This window comes from Chiloscyllium plagiosum, chromosome 17 (genome assembly GCF_004010195.1).
Source record: "Chiloscyllium plagiosum isolate BGI_BamShark_2017 chromosome 17, ASM401019v2, whole genome shotgun sequence".
Taxonomy (NCBI): domain Eukaryota; kingdom Metazoa; phylum Chordata; class Chondrichthyes; order Orectolobiformes; family Hemiscylliidae; genus Chiloscyllium; species Chiloscyllium plagiosum.
In genome coordinates, this window is record NC_057726.1 from 35,667,761 (window position 1) to 35,681,409 (window position 13,649).

The following is a 13,649-nucleotide window of genomic DNA, read 5'->3' on the forward strand; positions in this document are numbered from 1 at the left end:
AGTTGCAATGATATCTATGGGACTATTTTCAAAATGGATGAATATTATGATTTATTCTGCACCCATTCAAATAAGGGATAAACTCACAGTATTGCATACAGATCCATATTCCATTGAGGTTAAAGGTTTTGAGATTAAATCCTTGACCATTATATCGTTTTGGCTGCACATTTTCCTCTAAATTGCCTTATAAGCAATGATTGAAAAATCCAAACAATTACTTCATTCATTTTTAACAACTAAAGCATAAAAGAAATCTGTTAGTTAATGTCCTCTGACTGTTTCAGAAGTCTTAGTAAAATCCATGTATTTTACCTTTGGTGGAGGCACCCTCTTGATATCCATCTTTGGCAAAACGTGTGTTCAACTTATTGAGTATCATTCCAGGTAGAAATGAATCAAATTTGACATAGACAATAGGTGTTCTGTGTGTAAAGGAATAGGCAAAATAGTACAGTATGTGCTGCTTAAATATCATCATCAGTTAACTGCATATACATTTCTGGTTCATATAAAGCAGTATTGAAAGTTTGTTCCTGATTACAATTTTTAGAGTTGTCTTTATATTATATAACATTCAATTGATATTTGAAAATTAAATCAAATCAATATCAGTAGCCTGTCTCACTTTCACTGTTACTGGTAGACTTTTGGCAATAAATAGAAACACGACCATTATTTCTGTCAACCTACTTTTATTTTTCAAAATCAATAGACTATCAGAATAATTTTACTCCTTTACAGTTCTAGGATTTTGAAGTTCCAAGGTGCATTTCCATTGTACATAGTGTTACTTTCTTCCCCTCAATTCTTCTAGTGTGGACAGAACCACGGATCATGCAATCACAATGAAATTTCATAATGTTTCTGACCTCAAATGGCTTCTGATCATACCCACACTGCAGCAGCTGAAGAAATTTAAACATGAAGTCTCATTTGGAGCAATTACAAAAAATAAGCTGCACAATTCCCCATATGTGTATGCTATCACTAGTAGAGGCGATTTGCCATTTAGAAATTGATTGGCTTAACAGACCGAATATACAGGCACCTAAATAGGTTATGAAATTTCCCCTGGTTTACACAGATTCAGCATATCTGCTAAAATCACAAGGAAGTGCATAGGAATCCTCTTTTTTAGCAAGAATGAAGAGGGGAGACTGGGTTAGGCTGAATCTGGATAGGTCAGCCAAAGAGGTGAAAAATGTACTCCGACCAATGTACTCAGTTTCCTGAAGAAGGGCTCATGCCCGAAACGTCGATTCTCCTGCTCCTTGGATGCTGCCTGACCTGCTGCGCTTTTCCAGCAACACATTTTCAGCTCCGACCAATATGTCAACCAGTACCATATCCAAATTATAAAGTGATCATGCAGATTAGTGCCCTGTAGTTATTTGGCTGTCCAGTATCAGTGCAAACATTCCTGCAGTTCCTTTAGTGGTACTATAGTTGTATATTCCATGTAAAAATTCTCTGACAGTTTTATTACTATGCATCCATTCAGGGAAATTGCCTGGTGAATGATTGTATTTGAACTTCCTCGAAGACTAGCAGCATTCTATCCAATGCAGTACTGAAATTTGTTCAAAAGTTCAGACTTCGAAAAATAAAAGAATCACATTGTTTGTCAATATTGTTTTTTTTGCCTCTTACCTTGATGTTATTTCATTGGCAGGTACATGACTGAATTCTATTACTGCATCAGCTTTACCACTCAACAAATCTGAGCAGATGAAATAGTACTGCAGTTGATTCAACATACCTGTTTTGGTTGTCACTTTCTTTTGCAGCCTGGGTCCTTGTCAGTAGATTCCATATCTAATAATGGTGGCTTTTACAGCAGGAGAGTCTGGAAGGAGAAAATGCTAGGATTTTTGCCTCAGCCTTTCAAGCACAAATACATTTTATCAAAACTTCTTCAGTACGTCCAAAGATATGCAGGTTAAATGAATCGGCCATGGTAAATTTCCCTGCAGTGTTCAGCAATGGGCAAGCTAGCTGGGTTAGCCATTGGAAATGGGGATACAGTGGAGGGCTGGGTCTGGTGAGACCACTTTGGAGAGTTGGTGCAGACTCAATCGGCCAAATGGCCTGTTATCATACTGTAGGATACCAAGATTCCATGAAGGCTCTGATTTGAAGTAATCAAAAAAATCTAGGTACCAGCTTTTTTATTCTTCCCCAGATGCAGACATATACAGGCATATATTTCCCATCCCTGTGAGCCGCTCAGTTGAGTGGCTTGCTATGTGGTTTCAGAGCTGAAAAATGTTTCTGGAAAAGTGCAGCAGGTCAGGCAGCATCCAAGGAGCAGGAGAATCGACGGTTTGGGCATAAGCCCTTCTTCAGGCCATTCCTGACGAAGGGCTTTTGCCCGAAATGTCAATTCTCCTGCTCCTTGGATGCTGCCTGACCTGCTGCACTTTTCCAGCAACACATTTTTCAGCTCTGATCTCCAGCATCTGCAGTCCTCATTTTCTCCTATGTAGTTTCAGAGTGCAGTTAATTGTCAACCAAATTGCTATTCATTTGAAATCACATGTGGGCCAGACCTAGTACCTAAAGCATAGTGGTGAACCAGATGGATTTTTACAATAATCAGTAATAGTGTCATGGTCACCATTATTCAGACTACTCTCAAATTATGCAAATTATTTGAAGTATTCAAAACTCAGTCTAAAAATGTAATGTACATTTCCACAAATCTGCACCCAGTACCCAATGCCTGAAGGAAGAATCTTCCACCTTTGGACCCTCCAACCACACTGGATCAATGTGGATTTCACCATCTCCTTCCCAACCTTATCCCAGTCCCAACCTTCCGACTCAGCACTGCCCTCTTGAACGGTCCGACCTGTCCATCTTGCTTCCCATCTATCTGTTCCAGCCTCCTCTCTGGCCCATCACCATACCCCCACCTCCACCTACCTATCGCATTCCCAGCTACCCTCCCCCCAGCTCCACACCCCCTCCCCTTTATCTCTCAGCTCACTCGGCTCACAAGTCTCATTCCTGATGAGGCGATTATGCCCAAAACATGGATTCTTCTGCTCCTTGGATGCTGCCTGACCGGCTGTGCATTTCCAGCACCACACTCTTCGACTCTGATCTCCAGCATCTGCAGTCCTCACTTTCTCCTACCTATTAACTCTTGCCAAAAAGTGGCGCTAACCTCCATTGTGTCTGCTTTTGAACGATTCACTATCAGTGATTAACAAGTAAACAATGAACCAGAGAAGAATGCTTCAAAAATATCCCCATTATCAACCTTGGGGAAACCCTGCTCATGAATGCAAAAAAACAAACTTGAAGCAATTGCAATCATTTTCAACCGTAAGAGTCAAATGAATGATCTATCTCAGCTTCCTCCTTGAGAACCTCTGTATATGGATACCATTGATAACAAGGAAAGCCTGAAGTCATTGAGTACTGTAAAGGCTGTGCACATTGATGAAACTCTGGCAGTGTTGGATATTTGTTCCAGAAGAGGCTGTACTAACAGACAAGCAAATCCAGTGGAGCTAGAACACTGGTGTCTAACAATATAGACCTGCCCACAAAACACAGGAAACATCCCATCACCAAGCCCAACAGCCAACTTCTTGAAGCAAACTGTGCAAACATGTTACGAAACATCTCTGGAACAACTAGGACTTGGGCCTTCTATCTCAGATGTCGGGATAATACCACTGTGCTACACGAACACTTTCTCTTTGTCTAGATAGTATCTAATCAACCTGTTCTGAGATGTTATTACACACCTGTACAGCAGGTGGAACTTGAACCCAGGTCTCCTCATACAGCAACAGAGACACTACCACTTCACCACCAAAGTCCCACCCCATCAATCTAGATATTGTAATTAACTTGTTCAGATATGTTATAAGACATCTCTGGAACAGGTGGGACTTGAATGGAGGCCTCCTGGCTCAGAGGGAGGGACACACCACTGCATTACAACAGCCCTCATCTCGTCTGTCTGCTCTTGATTGGCAAATGGCACATATCATTCACAGTACTGTCAATCAACATTTGCTTGCTCACCAATGTTACGTGTTTGTTTCGCCAGGGCATCTTTGCTCTTGATCTCAGACACCAAAACAATTTCTGCTCATGTGCAGGAACCCCAGACAACATTCAGGCTAATTGTGGTCAGCAAGATTTATACTATAAAAGTGCCAAGCAATGACCATCTTCAGCAAGAGAGAATCTAACCACCTGTCCATAATACTCAGTTGTACTAAGAAGTCTGGTTAATCCAAGATGGAGGATGGGACAAATTTCTGGCTGTAACAGGCTGCTCCTTTTTTTGAAGTATTTTAGGTGTTGAAGGTGATTTCCTTGAATTCCAGGAGCAGCAATTACTGTTTTATATACTGTTCCATTTTTTTGGAACTTTGCAGAAAACAAAAAGTCAAAACAATGGCACTTTTAAAAGAGGGAGGAACAGACAAATGCAGCACATGGTAAGGTCAATGCAGGAGAGAGAGAGAGAAAGAAACTCACACTACTAACTGACACAGCAGTGAACTTGTGCAGTTACTGCCTTTGCTGTTTGAATTCATGGATCACTGGACATCGGAGTATATCTGGGAAATTTAACAAACAGTGAAATTCACAACTGGTCTTGGAGGAACCTGTTTGGGAGAAGTCACAGGACAGAGACAGATAAGTGAATAGTTATAGGTGTGGCCTTGGAGCCTTGCTGTAAGTCTGCAGTAGTGAATAGAGTGGGTTCTTTATTGATTATGTTTTATTGAGATATGTCTCTTGATTAAATGGAAAAATATAAGCCATGAGTATTAAGTTAGCCAAGAGCAGTGTTTTGTAGAGGCATAAGATGGTGCTATTTTCTAGGTCTGCAGATTGGATGAAGTAAGAATGGCCCTCAGTAGAGTCATATGCTCTTCTTGTCGGATGTGGGAGTTTAGGGAGAGTTTACGTGTTACTGAGCATTTTATCTATAATAAATGCTGTTGGTTGTGAATCCTATCAGATCGAATGGATCAATTGGAGAGACAGTTAGAGGCAATGAGGAATTTACAAGAGCAAGGGGATGTGATGGATCGCAGTTATAGGAAGGGGGAAAAGTCACAGATACAGTCGCATAGATGGGTGATCTCTAGGAAAGGTAAGAGAGGTAGGCAGGTGGTGCAGGGGTCATCGGGGCTATCCCCATTTCAAACAGGTATGCTGTTTTGGAAAATGTAGGGGTTGATGGATTCAGGGGAATGTAGCACGAACAGCGAAGTTTCTGGTATTGAGACTGGCTCTAATGCAATGAGGGGTACGTCGGGTTCCAAGAGATCGATTGTGTTAGGGGACTCTATAGTCTGAGGTACAGACAGACACTTCTGTGGCCAGCAGCGAAAAATCAGAATGGTGTGTTGCTTTCCTGGTGCGAGGATCAAGCGTGTCTCAGAGAGGGTGCAGAATGTTCTCAGGGGGGAGATGGGTCAGCAGGAGGTAATTGTACACATTGGAACCACAGACATAGAATGGGAAAAGGTTGAGATTCTGAAGGGAGATTACAGAGAATTAGGCAGGAATTTTAAAAAGGAGGTCCTCAAGATTAGTAATATCTGGATTACTCCTGGTGCTGCAAGCTAGTGAGGGCAGGAATAGGAGGATAGAGCAGATGACTGCATGGCTGAGGAGCTGGTGTATGGGAGAAGGATTCACTTTTTTGGATCATTGAAATCTCTTTTGGGGTAGACAAGAAGGACAGATTGCACCTAAATTGGCAGGGAGATTTGCTAGAGCTTCTCGAGAGGATTAAACTATTAAGGGGGGCGTATAACGCAGGGAGGTTTAGATTTAGATTACTTACAGTGTGGAAACAGGCCCTTCGGCCCAACAAGTCCACACCGACCCTCCGAAAAGCAACCCACTCAGACCCATTCCCCTAATATTATGGGCAATTTAGCATGGCCAATTCACCTAACCTGCACATTTTTGGATTGTGGGAGGAAACCCACACAAACACGGGGAGAATGCGCAAACTCCACACAGACAGTTGCCTGAGGCGGGAATTGAACCCGGGTCTCTGGCGCTAGGAGGCAGCAGTGCTAACCATTGTGCCACCGTGCCACCCAAAGAGATAGTGAGGAAAGAGATCAATTTGAGACTTGAGAACAGAAGCAAGTCCAACAGTCAAAGCAGGCAGGGACAAAGCTGAGAAAAAGGTAGTCCTGATAAATTATACTACATTTATTTCAATGCAAGATGCCTAACAGGAACTCAGGCCATGGTTAAGAACATGGGACTGGGATATCATAGAAATTACAGAAACATGGCTCAGGGATGGACAGAACTGGCAGCTTAATATTCCAGGATACAAATGCTACAGGAAGGATAGAAAGGGATGCAAGAAAGGAGGGGTGTGGCGGTTTTGATAAGGGATTGTATTACAGTTGTCCTGAAGGAGGATATTCCCGGAAATATATCCAGGGAAGTTACTTGGGGGAACTGAGAAATAAGAAAGGGATGACCACCTTATTGGATTGTATTATAGACCCCTGAAAAGTCAGAGGGAAATTGAGAAACAAATTTGTAAGGAGATCTCAGCTATATGTAAGAATAATAGGGTGGTTATGGTAGGAGATTTTAACTTTCCAAACATAGACTGGGACTGCCATAGTGTTAAGGGTTTAGATAGAGAGGAATTTGTTTCATGCATACAAGACTATTTTCTGATTTAGTATGTGGATGTACCTACTAGAGAAGGTGCAAAACTTGATCTACTCTTGAGAAATAAGGCAGGGCAGGTGACTGAGGTGTCAGTGGGGAGCACTTTGGGGCCAGCGATCATATTTCTATTAGTTTTAAAATAATGATGGAAAAGGATAGACCACATCTAAAAATTGAAGTTCTAGATTGGAGAAAGGCCAATTTTGATGGTATTAGGCAAGAACATTCAAAAGCTGATTGGGGGCAGATGTTCGCAGGTAAAGGATGGCTGGAAAATGGGAAGCCTTCAGAACTCATCACTTGTCTCCCCAAAACCTGCCCATGTTCTACAAGGCACACGGCATGAGTGTGATGGAATACGCTCCACTTTGCCTGATAATGTGCAGCTGCAACACCACAAAAGGATTTCACTGTTATACAGGGCAAAGCAGTCCATTTATCTGCACTCTAATCCACCATTTTAACACTCACTCTCTTTGTTCACTGGCAATGCACAGACTTAGCAGTGCAAACTAATCTACAGGATGCATTGCAGCAACTCATCAGGCTTCTTCAACAGCACCTGACAAACACATAACCTTTACCAACATTGATGGACAAGGCTGCAGTTGCCTGGGACACCACCATCTGTAAGTATTCTACAATGCCACGCACCATCATGATTTGAAAATATATTGCTGTTCCTTTACCTTCACTATGTCAAAATCCTAGAACTCCCTTCTTAACACTGTTGTATCGCTACAGCACATAAACTGTGTGGTTCTTTGTGAACCACACGACAACTGGAGATGGGCAACAATGCCAGCCTAGTCAGGAATACCTACATCCAAAAAAGAAAGAAAAGTTTATTGATAAGTTTACAAATTATTTTTCTTAATTTTCACCTGTTGTCAATATTTTGTCTGGCAAACTTAAAATGAAACAGAGTCTACTCATTGTCACACCAGACTTTGAACTGTACTCCCTCAGTATTCAACCACCATCATACAGAGGACGCTACAGTTTCTCACAATCAAATCAAGTGTCTCCAGCAACAACTAGACTGCTGGAGTTTGTCTTTATTCATCAGCCTCCACAAAACTGTTCACAGAAAGATACTGATTTTTTTTCAGGAGTTCGGGTTGTAATTCTTTCATTTGAAATTTTTTCTTCGAACTACAATCTTAAAAGAAACTGCATTTTTGTAAGTTAAGACAAATATTACTTGAAATGCTACAATCATTGTAGATGACAGATGTGGATGATATTGATTACAAGAACTGGGGAACTGCTAAATGTGTGGCTCATCTTCCTATTTTCTTGACTGACTTTCAGTTCATAAGCAACAGGTTTGGGAATTAATCCCAGGGTTACAATTTTTTTAAATCCAATTTTTACATGCTTAATTTATTTCAATTCCCTGGACACATAGTTACAATGTATGTGGGGTTCAGGCTAATTTTTGTTCCACTTTGTGCGTCCAGAACAAAATACATCAATTGTTTCACTTGGGGAAACCACAACAGCAGCTGTTGTTCATTAAAACTTGCCTTTATGGTGAAAGAGGCTGCCAGCAAAATTCCTTCAGGAAACCAGCTCTGCTCCAAAATCCAGATGGGAAAATAATATATCTATTAGTATTTTCTCCAATTAAGAACAACAAATTTATGTTCAGATTTAGTTGTAAAAATTACCATAAAACAACTTTCCTTTCTACATTTGCAGTCGTGTGATATATATGTGTGTGAGTGTGGGGAGGTGGGCTATAAGCGTGGAAGAAAGGATACACAACTACAATAACATCACTGTATAAAAATAGTTCTCAGCAGGTCATGTACGTTCAGACGTAGTTCATAATGTACCAGGAGGTTCCGGAAAGTATGATCTGCATGCTGTGCCTAGAAAGAAAAAGATTTTGATGTTAATGTTGCACATTGGGTGGGGTAGTCTTCATATTTAGCTCAAGAGAATTATTTTAAACCTTGAGGGGATAGAGTTTTCAGTCAGAAAGTCAACATTTGATAGCTGGGTTCAAAGCAAGCAAAATCTGTCCATGAGTTTACTGTAGGGAAAAATAAATTAATGGCAAATTTATGGATGCTTGCTTTGGCTCTGAACATGATAAGCAGCAATAATTTAAGACAAAACTGCTGGTTTATTTTTCATCAAAAAAGCTGCATCATTACATCAGCCTTCATTTAAAACATATCATTATAAACTGCATATTATTTTATGTCAAAAAATAATATGAAAGCTTTGCAAGTCTATCAAACAATTAGGAAACTATATCATATGTTAGCCCTATTGCGAGGGGATTGGAGTACAAGATTCAGGAAAGTTTGTTTCAATTCTTCAGTGCTTTGTGACACCACACCTGGAGTACTGCATGTTGCTTGGTTTCCATTTCTGTGGAAGAATATATTTGCATAACAAAGGTTCACAAGTTTGGGTCCCAAAATGAGATGGTTGTCCTACATCGTCAAGGTTGAGTAAGTGGAATTTTAGAGAAAAATTCAAGATTCTGAAGAGGCTCAACAGGGCAGAATTTGAGAGAGGTTGTTTCTATTGCATCAGATATCTAGAACACAGGAATACAGTCGTGGGACATTTATGACTAAGATGGGCAGAAGCTCTTCCACTCTGAGGGTAATGGGAGTATTTGGAATTCTATCCCATATGATTTTGGATACTCCACTAGAGCATAAATAAAACTGAGAGAAACAGACTTTTGGTACCACAGGACAGGAAGTGATATAGGGCTTTTGCTGGAAAGCACAGGTGAGATGGAAGATTAGCCATGATCGTTGAACATAAAGGAGCAGGCTCAAGGGCTGTATGGCTTGGATTTGCTTCAATTTCTTACACACATAGACAAACAGAAAATGCACCATTAGCTGATTGCTGCATTTTTTTGCCAGGTTGGGCCTAGTCATTAGAATCAGCCTATTCTATCCAGAAAATGGTTAATTGTACTTGCTTCTTTATAATTTTAACCTTGGTATTAAGCAGGAAGTTAGCATAAGTCTCAGTGCCAAAATAAAAACAAAATGTAAACCTTCTAATTGAAATGAAACCTTGATCAGATTTTGATTTTGCTAAGATATACAATTCCAGAAAACAATGGATTTTGTGATGATTAGATTCATTTTTAAAAGAGGTACCAAGATTGGAGAATAAGGCATCCAGATAGAGTTTATGTGCCTTGGTCAGGTGCTTCGAATCAAATATGATGAAGGGGCACCCTTCCCACTGCCACCAATTTGTATACAAACCCCATCCTCAGAGCAGTCTGTTCAACATCAATACAACTTTCTGTCGAAAAACACAGTAACTTTATTTTCAAATGAAAAACATTAGATGTACACAGTTTATTCCCCTCCCCTGTTTTTATAGATCAACCTCACTTAGCCATCTTCTCACCATATCTAATTCCTTCTCTCTCCAAAAATACATTTAGTTGTCTCTTGAGTCCATTTATATTATTTGCTTCAATAGCCCTTCCACATTATTTGCTTCAATAGCTTCCCATGATAACTTATTCCATTACTCTATTCGAGTGACAGACAGCCATCAGTGTTTGGTAAGACTTATAGCCAAACTTTAACAGTGATGTAGTATTTTAGAAGCTCTCACCTATTAATAGCCATCCTGAGAAAAAAGGCATACAAAAGAAATTTATTTAGTTTAGCCTTGATGCTATTTTTGATATAATTGGCCTTCCGTTTAGAAATGTAATTTCGCCCATGTATTACATTTTTTCTTAATTCAAAATATCTTAAGTTTACTATGTTTTATGTTTATTAACTGTAAAGAACTTTGCACTATTTTTGTGACAATAATTTACTATGCATGAGTGATTATGAATAAAATTTTGCTTTCTTAATACATTATTGAATCAATTTTCTTGTCTCCTCACTATGGCAAGTCATGCCTTTGGTTCCCATGTTCCTTAATCAAAACTGAACCTGGATCAATTTCTGGTTTGGATTCTGAGCACAACTTGAACTATGTAAGGATACTGTCTGTGGAAGACAGAGATCTGGGGAAGGATGTTGTGTGCCGCAACTTTGTCCGTTTCTAGTCTTCCACTCTAGCCTTTCCCTTGCTGTCCACAATGAGCAAATCTTACAGAGCTGCACATTTAAGAATTTGATGGATGGTCTAATAATCTTCATGGACTGACAACAATGTTTTATGCTCACTTTCTGCGAAAGATAACGAAGGAAGTGAGGCAGTTTATCCCTTTCACACCATTTCAGCACATCAGAGCTTCCTATGTGAAAGGTATTTCAACTGAGGAAAGGCATATCAAGTACAAACAGAGTGGACAGCCAGCAGGATGATTCTATCCCCCAAAAGATACAAAGAAGAAAATAAGAAAATAGAGGGTTACAGTTCCCTCTATAACTCGGCCAGGTGGAAAAGGTCGGACAGTGGAAGGTTGAGGCTTACTGTCAACCTCTCGTGATGTTCTAAATTTTCATACTTAGGCCACCATATTCCTCAATTTTAACTAACCACATATAACCACCAGTGGGGAGAGGCGGAGAGGAGGGAGGGCAAGGGTCAGCATCAAAGTCAATTTCCTCACATCCATTCCTCACTGTTATTTGTTAAAGCAACACTGTCATGTGGTAATTAAGCATGTTGTTGTGATTGTAATGGCTCCAATACCCACAGACGGAACAAGAGTCCTCTCTCCAATTGACTTTGCTGAGACCCACACAGTCCACCGTTTCTCTTGATATTACAATAATGTTTCATTTCTCTTTTCATCCTTGCTACAATTTCAAAAGCAGTTCACCCTGCATGGTGAGTAAAACCTTAGCTCGACATATCGATCTCAACAATGGTGCGGTTGTAGGGATGGGTAGGAATCCTGAGCGGCTGTTTCTCTGTTCCTGTAGGATTGTTTCTTTGTTCGGTCTGTAGATATCAGCCAAGGAATGTTGAGGTACAAATTGCTGCATAATCATGTGAATTGTTAACAAGAGAGGGTGAGGGAGGAGGGTTGGGGGGTCTAGGTGCATGGCGGCTGCACTCATGGTGCTCTAATACCAGGCATCAAAGACAGAAACAATGCCTGGAAACTTGTGCTGCACCCGGGAGCAAGCATCCAGTCGGAGAAATGCAACTTTGTGTGAGGCCAAAACTCAGCTTCCCAACAATGGGATGAAACTACAACATTATGTTCTCAGAAGCTTGCAGGTGGGTCAAATTTCCCATCAGCAAACATCAGGAAGATCTTTTCCAAACATCTCCATGTCATACATGCTCATTAAAAGAAAAACACCTCAGAATTAAATGCACCTCTGCAATGAAATACTTCACAAATGAGACTATGTACCTTAGGAAAATGTTCTTATCGCATGCCAGATTCATCAATGCATATAAAGATGCGAGCAGAAGCCAAAGGGTCCATTAGAATCATAGAATCGTAGTGTTGTACAGCACGGGACAGACTCTTCAGTCCAACTCATCCATGCTGACCAGATATCCTAACCTAATCTAAACCCATTTGCCAGCATTTGACCCATAGCCCTCTAAACCCTTCCTATTCATATACCAATCCAGATGCCTTTTAAATGAGGTAATTGTACCAGCCTCAACCACTTCCTCTGGCAGCTCATTCTATAAATGCACCACCCTCTGCATGAAAAAGTTGCCCCTTAGGTCCCTTTTATATCTTTCCCTTCTCACCCTAAACCTGTGCCCTCTAGTTCTGGACTCCCCCACCCCAGGGAAAATACTTTATCTGTTTATCTATCCATGCCCCTCATGATTTTATAAACCTCTATGAGGTCACCCCTCAGCCTCCGACACTCCAGGGAAAACAGCCCCAGCATATTCAGCTTCTCCTATAGCTCAAAACCTCCAACTCGGGCAACATTCTTGTAAATCTTTTCTGAACCATTTCAAGTTTCACAATATCCTTCCAATAGGAAGGAGAGCAGAATTGCATACAATACTCCAAAAGTGAGAGAAAGTGAGGACTGCAGATGATGGAAATCAGAGTCGAGAGTGTGGTGCTGGAAAAGCACAGCAGGTCAGTTAGCAACCAAGGAGCAGGAGAATCGACATTTCGGGCAAGAGCCCTTCAGCAGGAATGAGCAAATTCCAAAAGTGGCCTAACCAAGGTCCTATACAGCCGCAACTTGACCTCCCAACTCCTATACTCAATGCTCTGACCAATAAAGGGAAGCATACCAAATGGCTTTTTTGTTATCCTATCTAACTATGACTCCACTTTCAAGGAACTATGAACCTTGGTCTCTTTGTTCAGCAATACTTCCCAGGACCTTACCATTAAGTGTATAAATCCTGCTCGGATTTGCTTTTCCAAAATGCAGCACCTCATGTTTATGCCTCTCCTCAGCCCATTAGCCCATCTGATCAAGATCCCATTGTAATCTGAGGTAACCTTCTTTGCTGTCCATTACACCTCCAATTTTGGTGTCATCTGCAAACTTACTAACTATACCTCCTGTGTCCATATCAAAATCATTTATATAAATGATGAAAAGCAGTAGACCCAGCACAGATTCTTGTGACACACCACTGTTCACAGGCTTCCAGTCTGAAAAGTACCCCTCCACCACTATATGGAGTAACAGCTCCTTCATCTTCTTTGGGGCATGCTATTTGATGACAAATGACAATAGAGATCAGGACTCAGCAGTCAAAGGTTTTGGTGAAAGGCTAGGTCTGAGGCAGAGAAAGTGGCAGAGTAGGAGGGAGAAGAGGCAAACATAGAGGGAGGTGCAGAGGAGGGAAGAGCCTGGCATCAAGGATATTGTAGTCCTGCTGTTGGATTAAAAAGGGGCTTTCTAGTCAGGGATACCCAGGTAGGGATGGTCCTAAATGATGAAGTCAATATTGTCAACAATGGCGTCCAGGAGATGAACCAAGAATAATGGATGGAGGGGGAAAATAGTTAAAGTGAGAGCACGAGGTGGGGTTAGGGCAGTTAGATACATTGC

The 13,649-nt window shown here is 40.9% G+C and overlaps 1 long non-coding RNA gene across 2 annotated transcripts in view; it reads right to left on the reverse strand.

Annotated features, from left to right (window-relative positions):
- Nucleotides 1–321: 321 nt before the first annotated feature.
- Nucleotides 322–13,649, reverse strand: part of LOC122558366 — an 81,642-nt gene continuing 68,314 nt past the window's right edge. The window contains exons 3-5 of one of the 2 annotated variants that reach the window (XR_006314112.1): nt 8,508–8,567; nt 1,763–1,849; nt 322–425 (exon numbers count right to left, since the gene is read on the reverse strand). This is a non-coding gene — a long non-coding RNA (uncharacterized LOC122558366). Of the gene's footprint in view, nt 426–1,762; nt 1,850–7,771; nt 8,568–13,649 lie in introns of those variants that run through there. The other variant, XR_006314111.1, reaches the window with a different exon arrangement.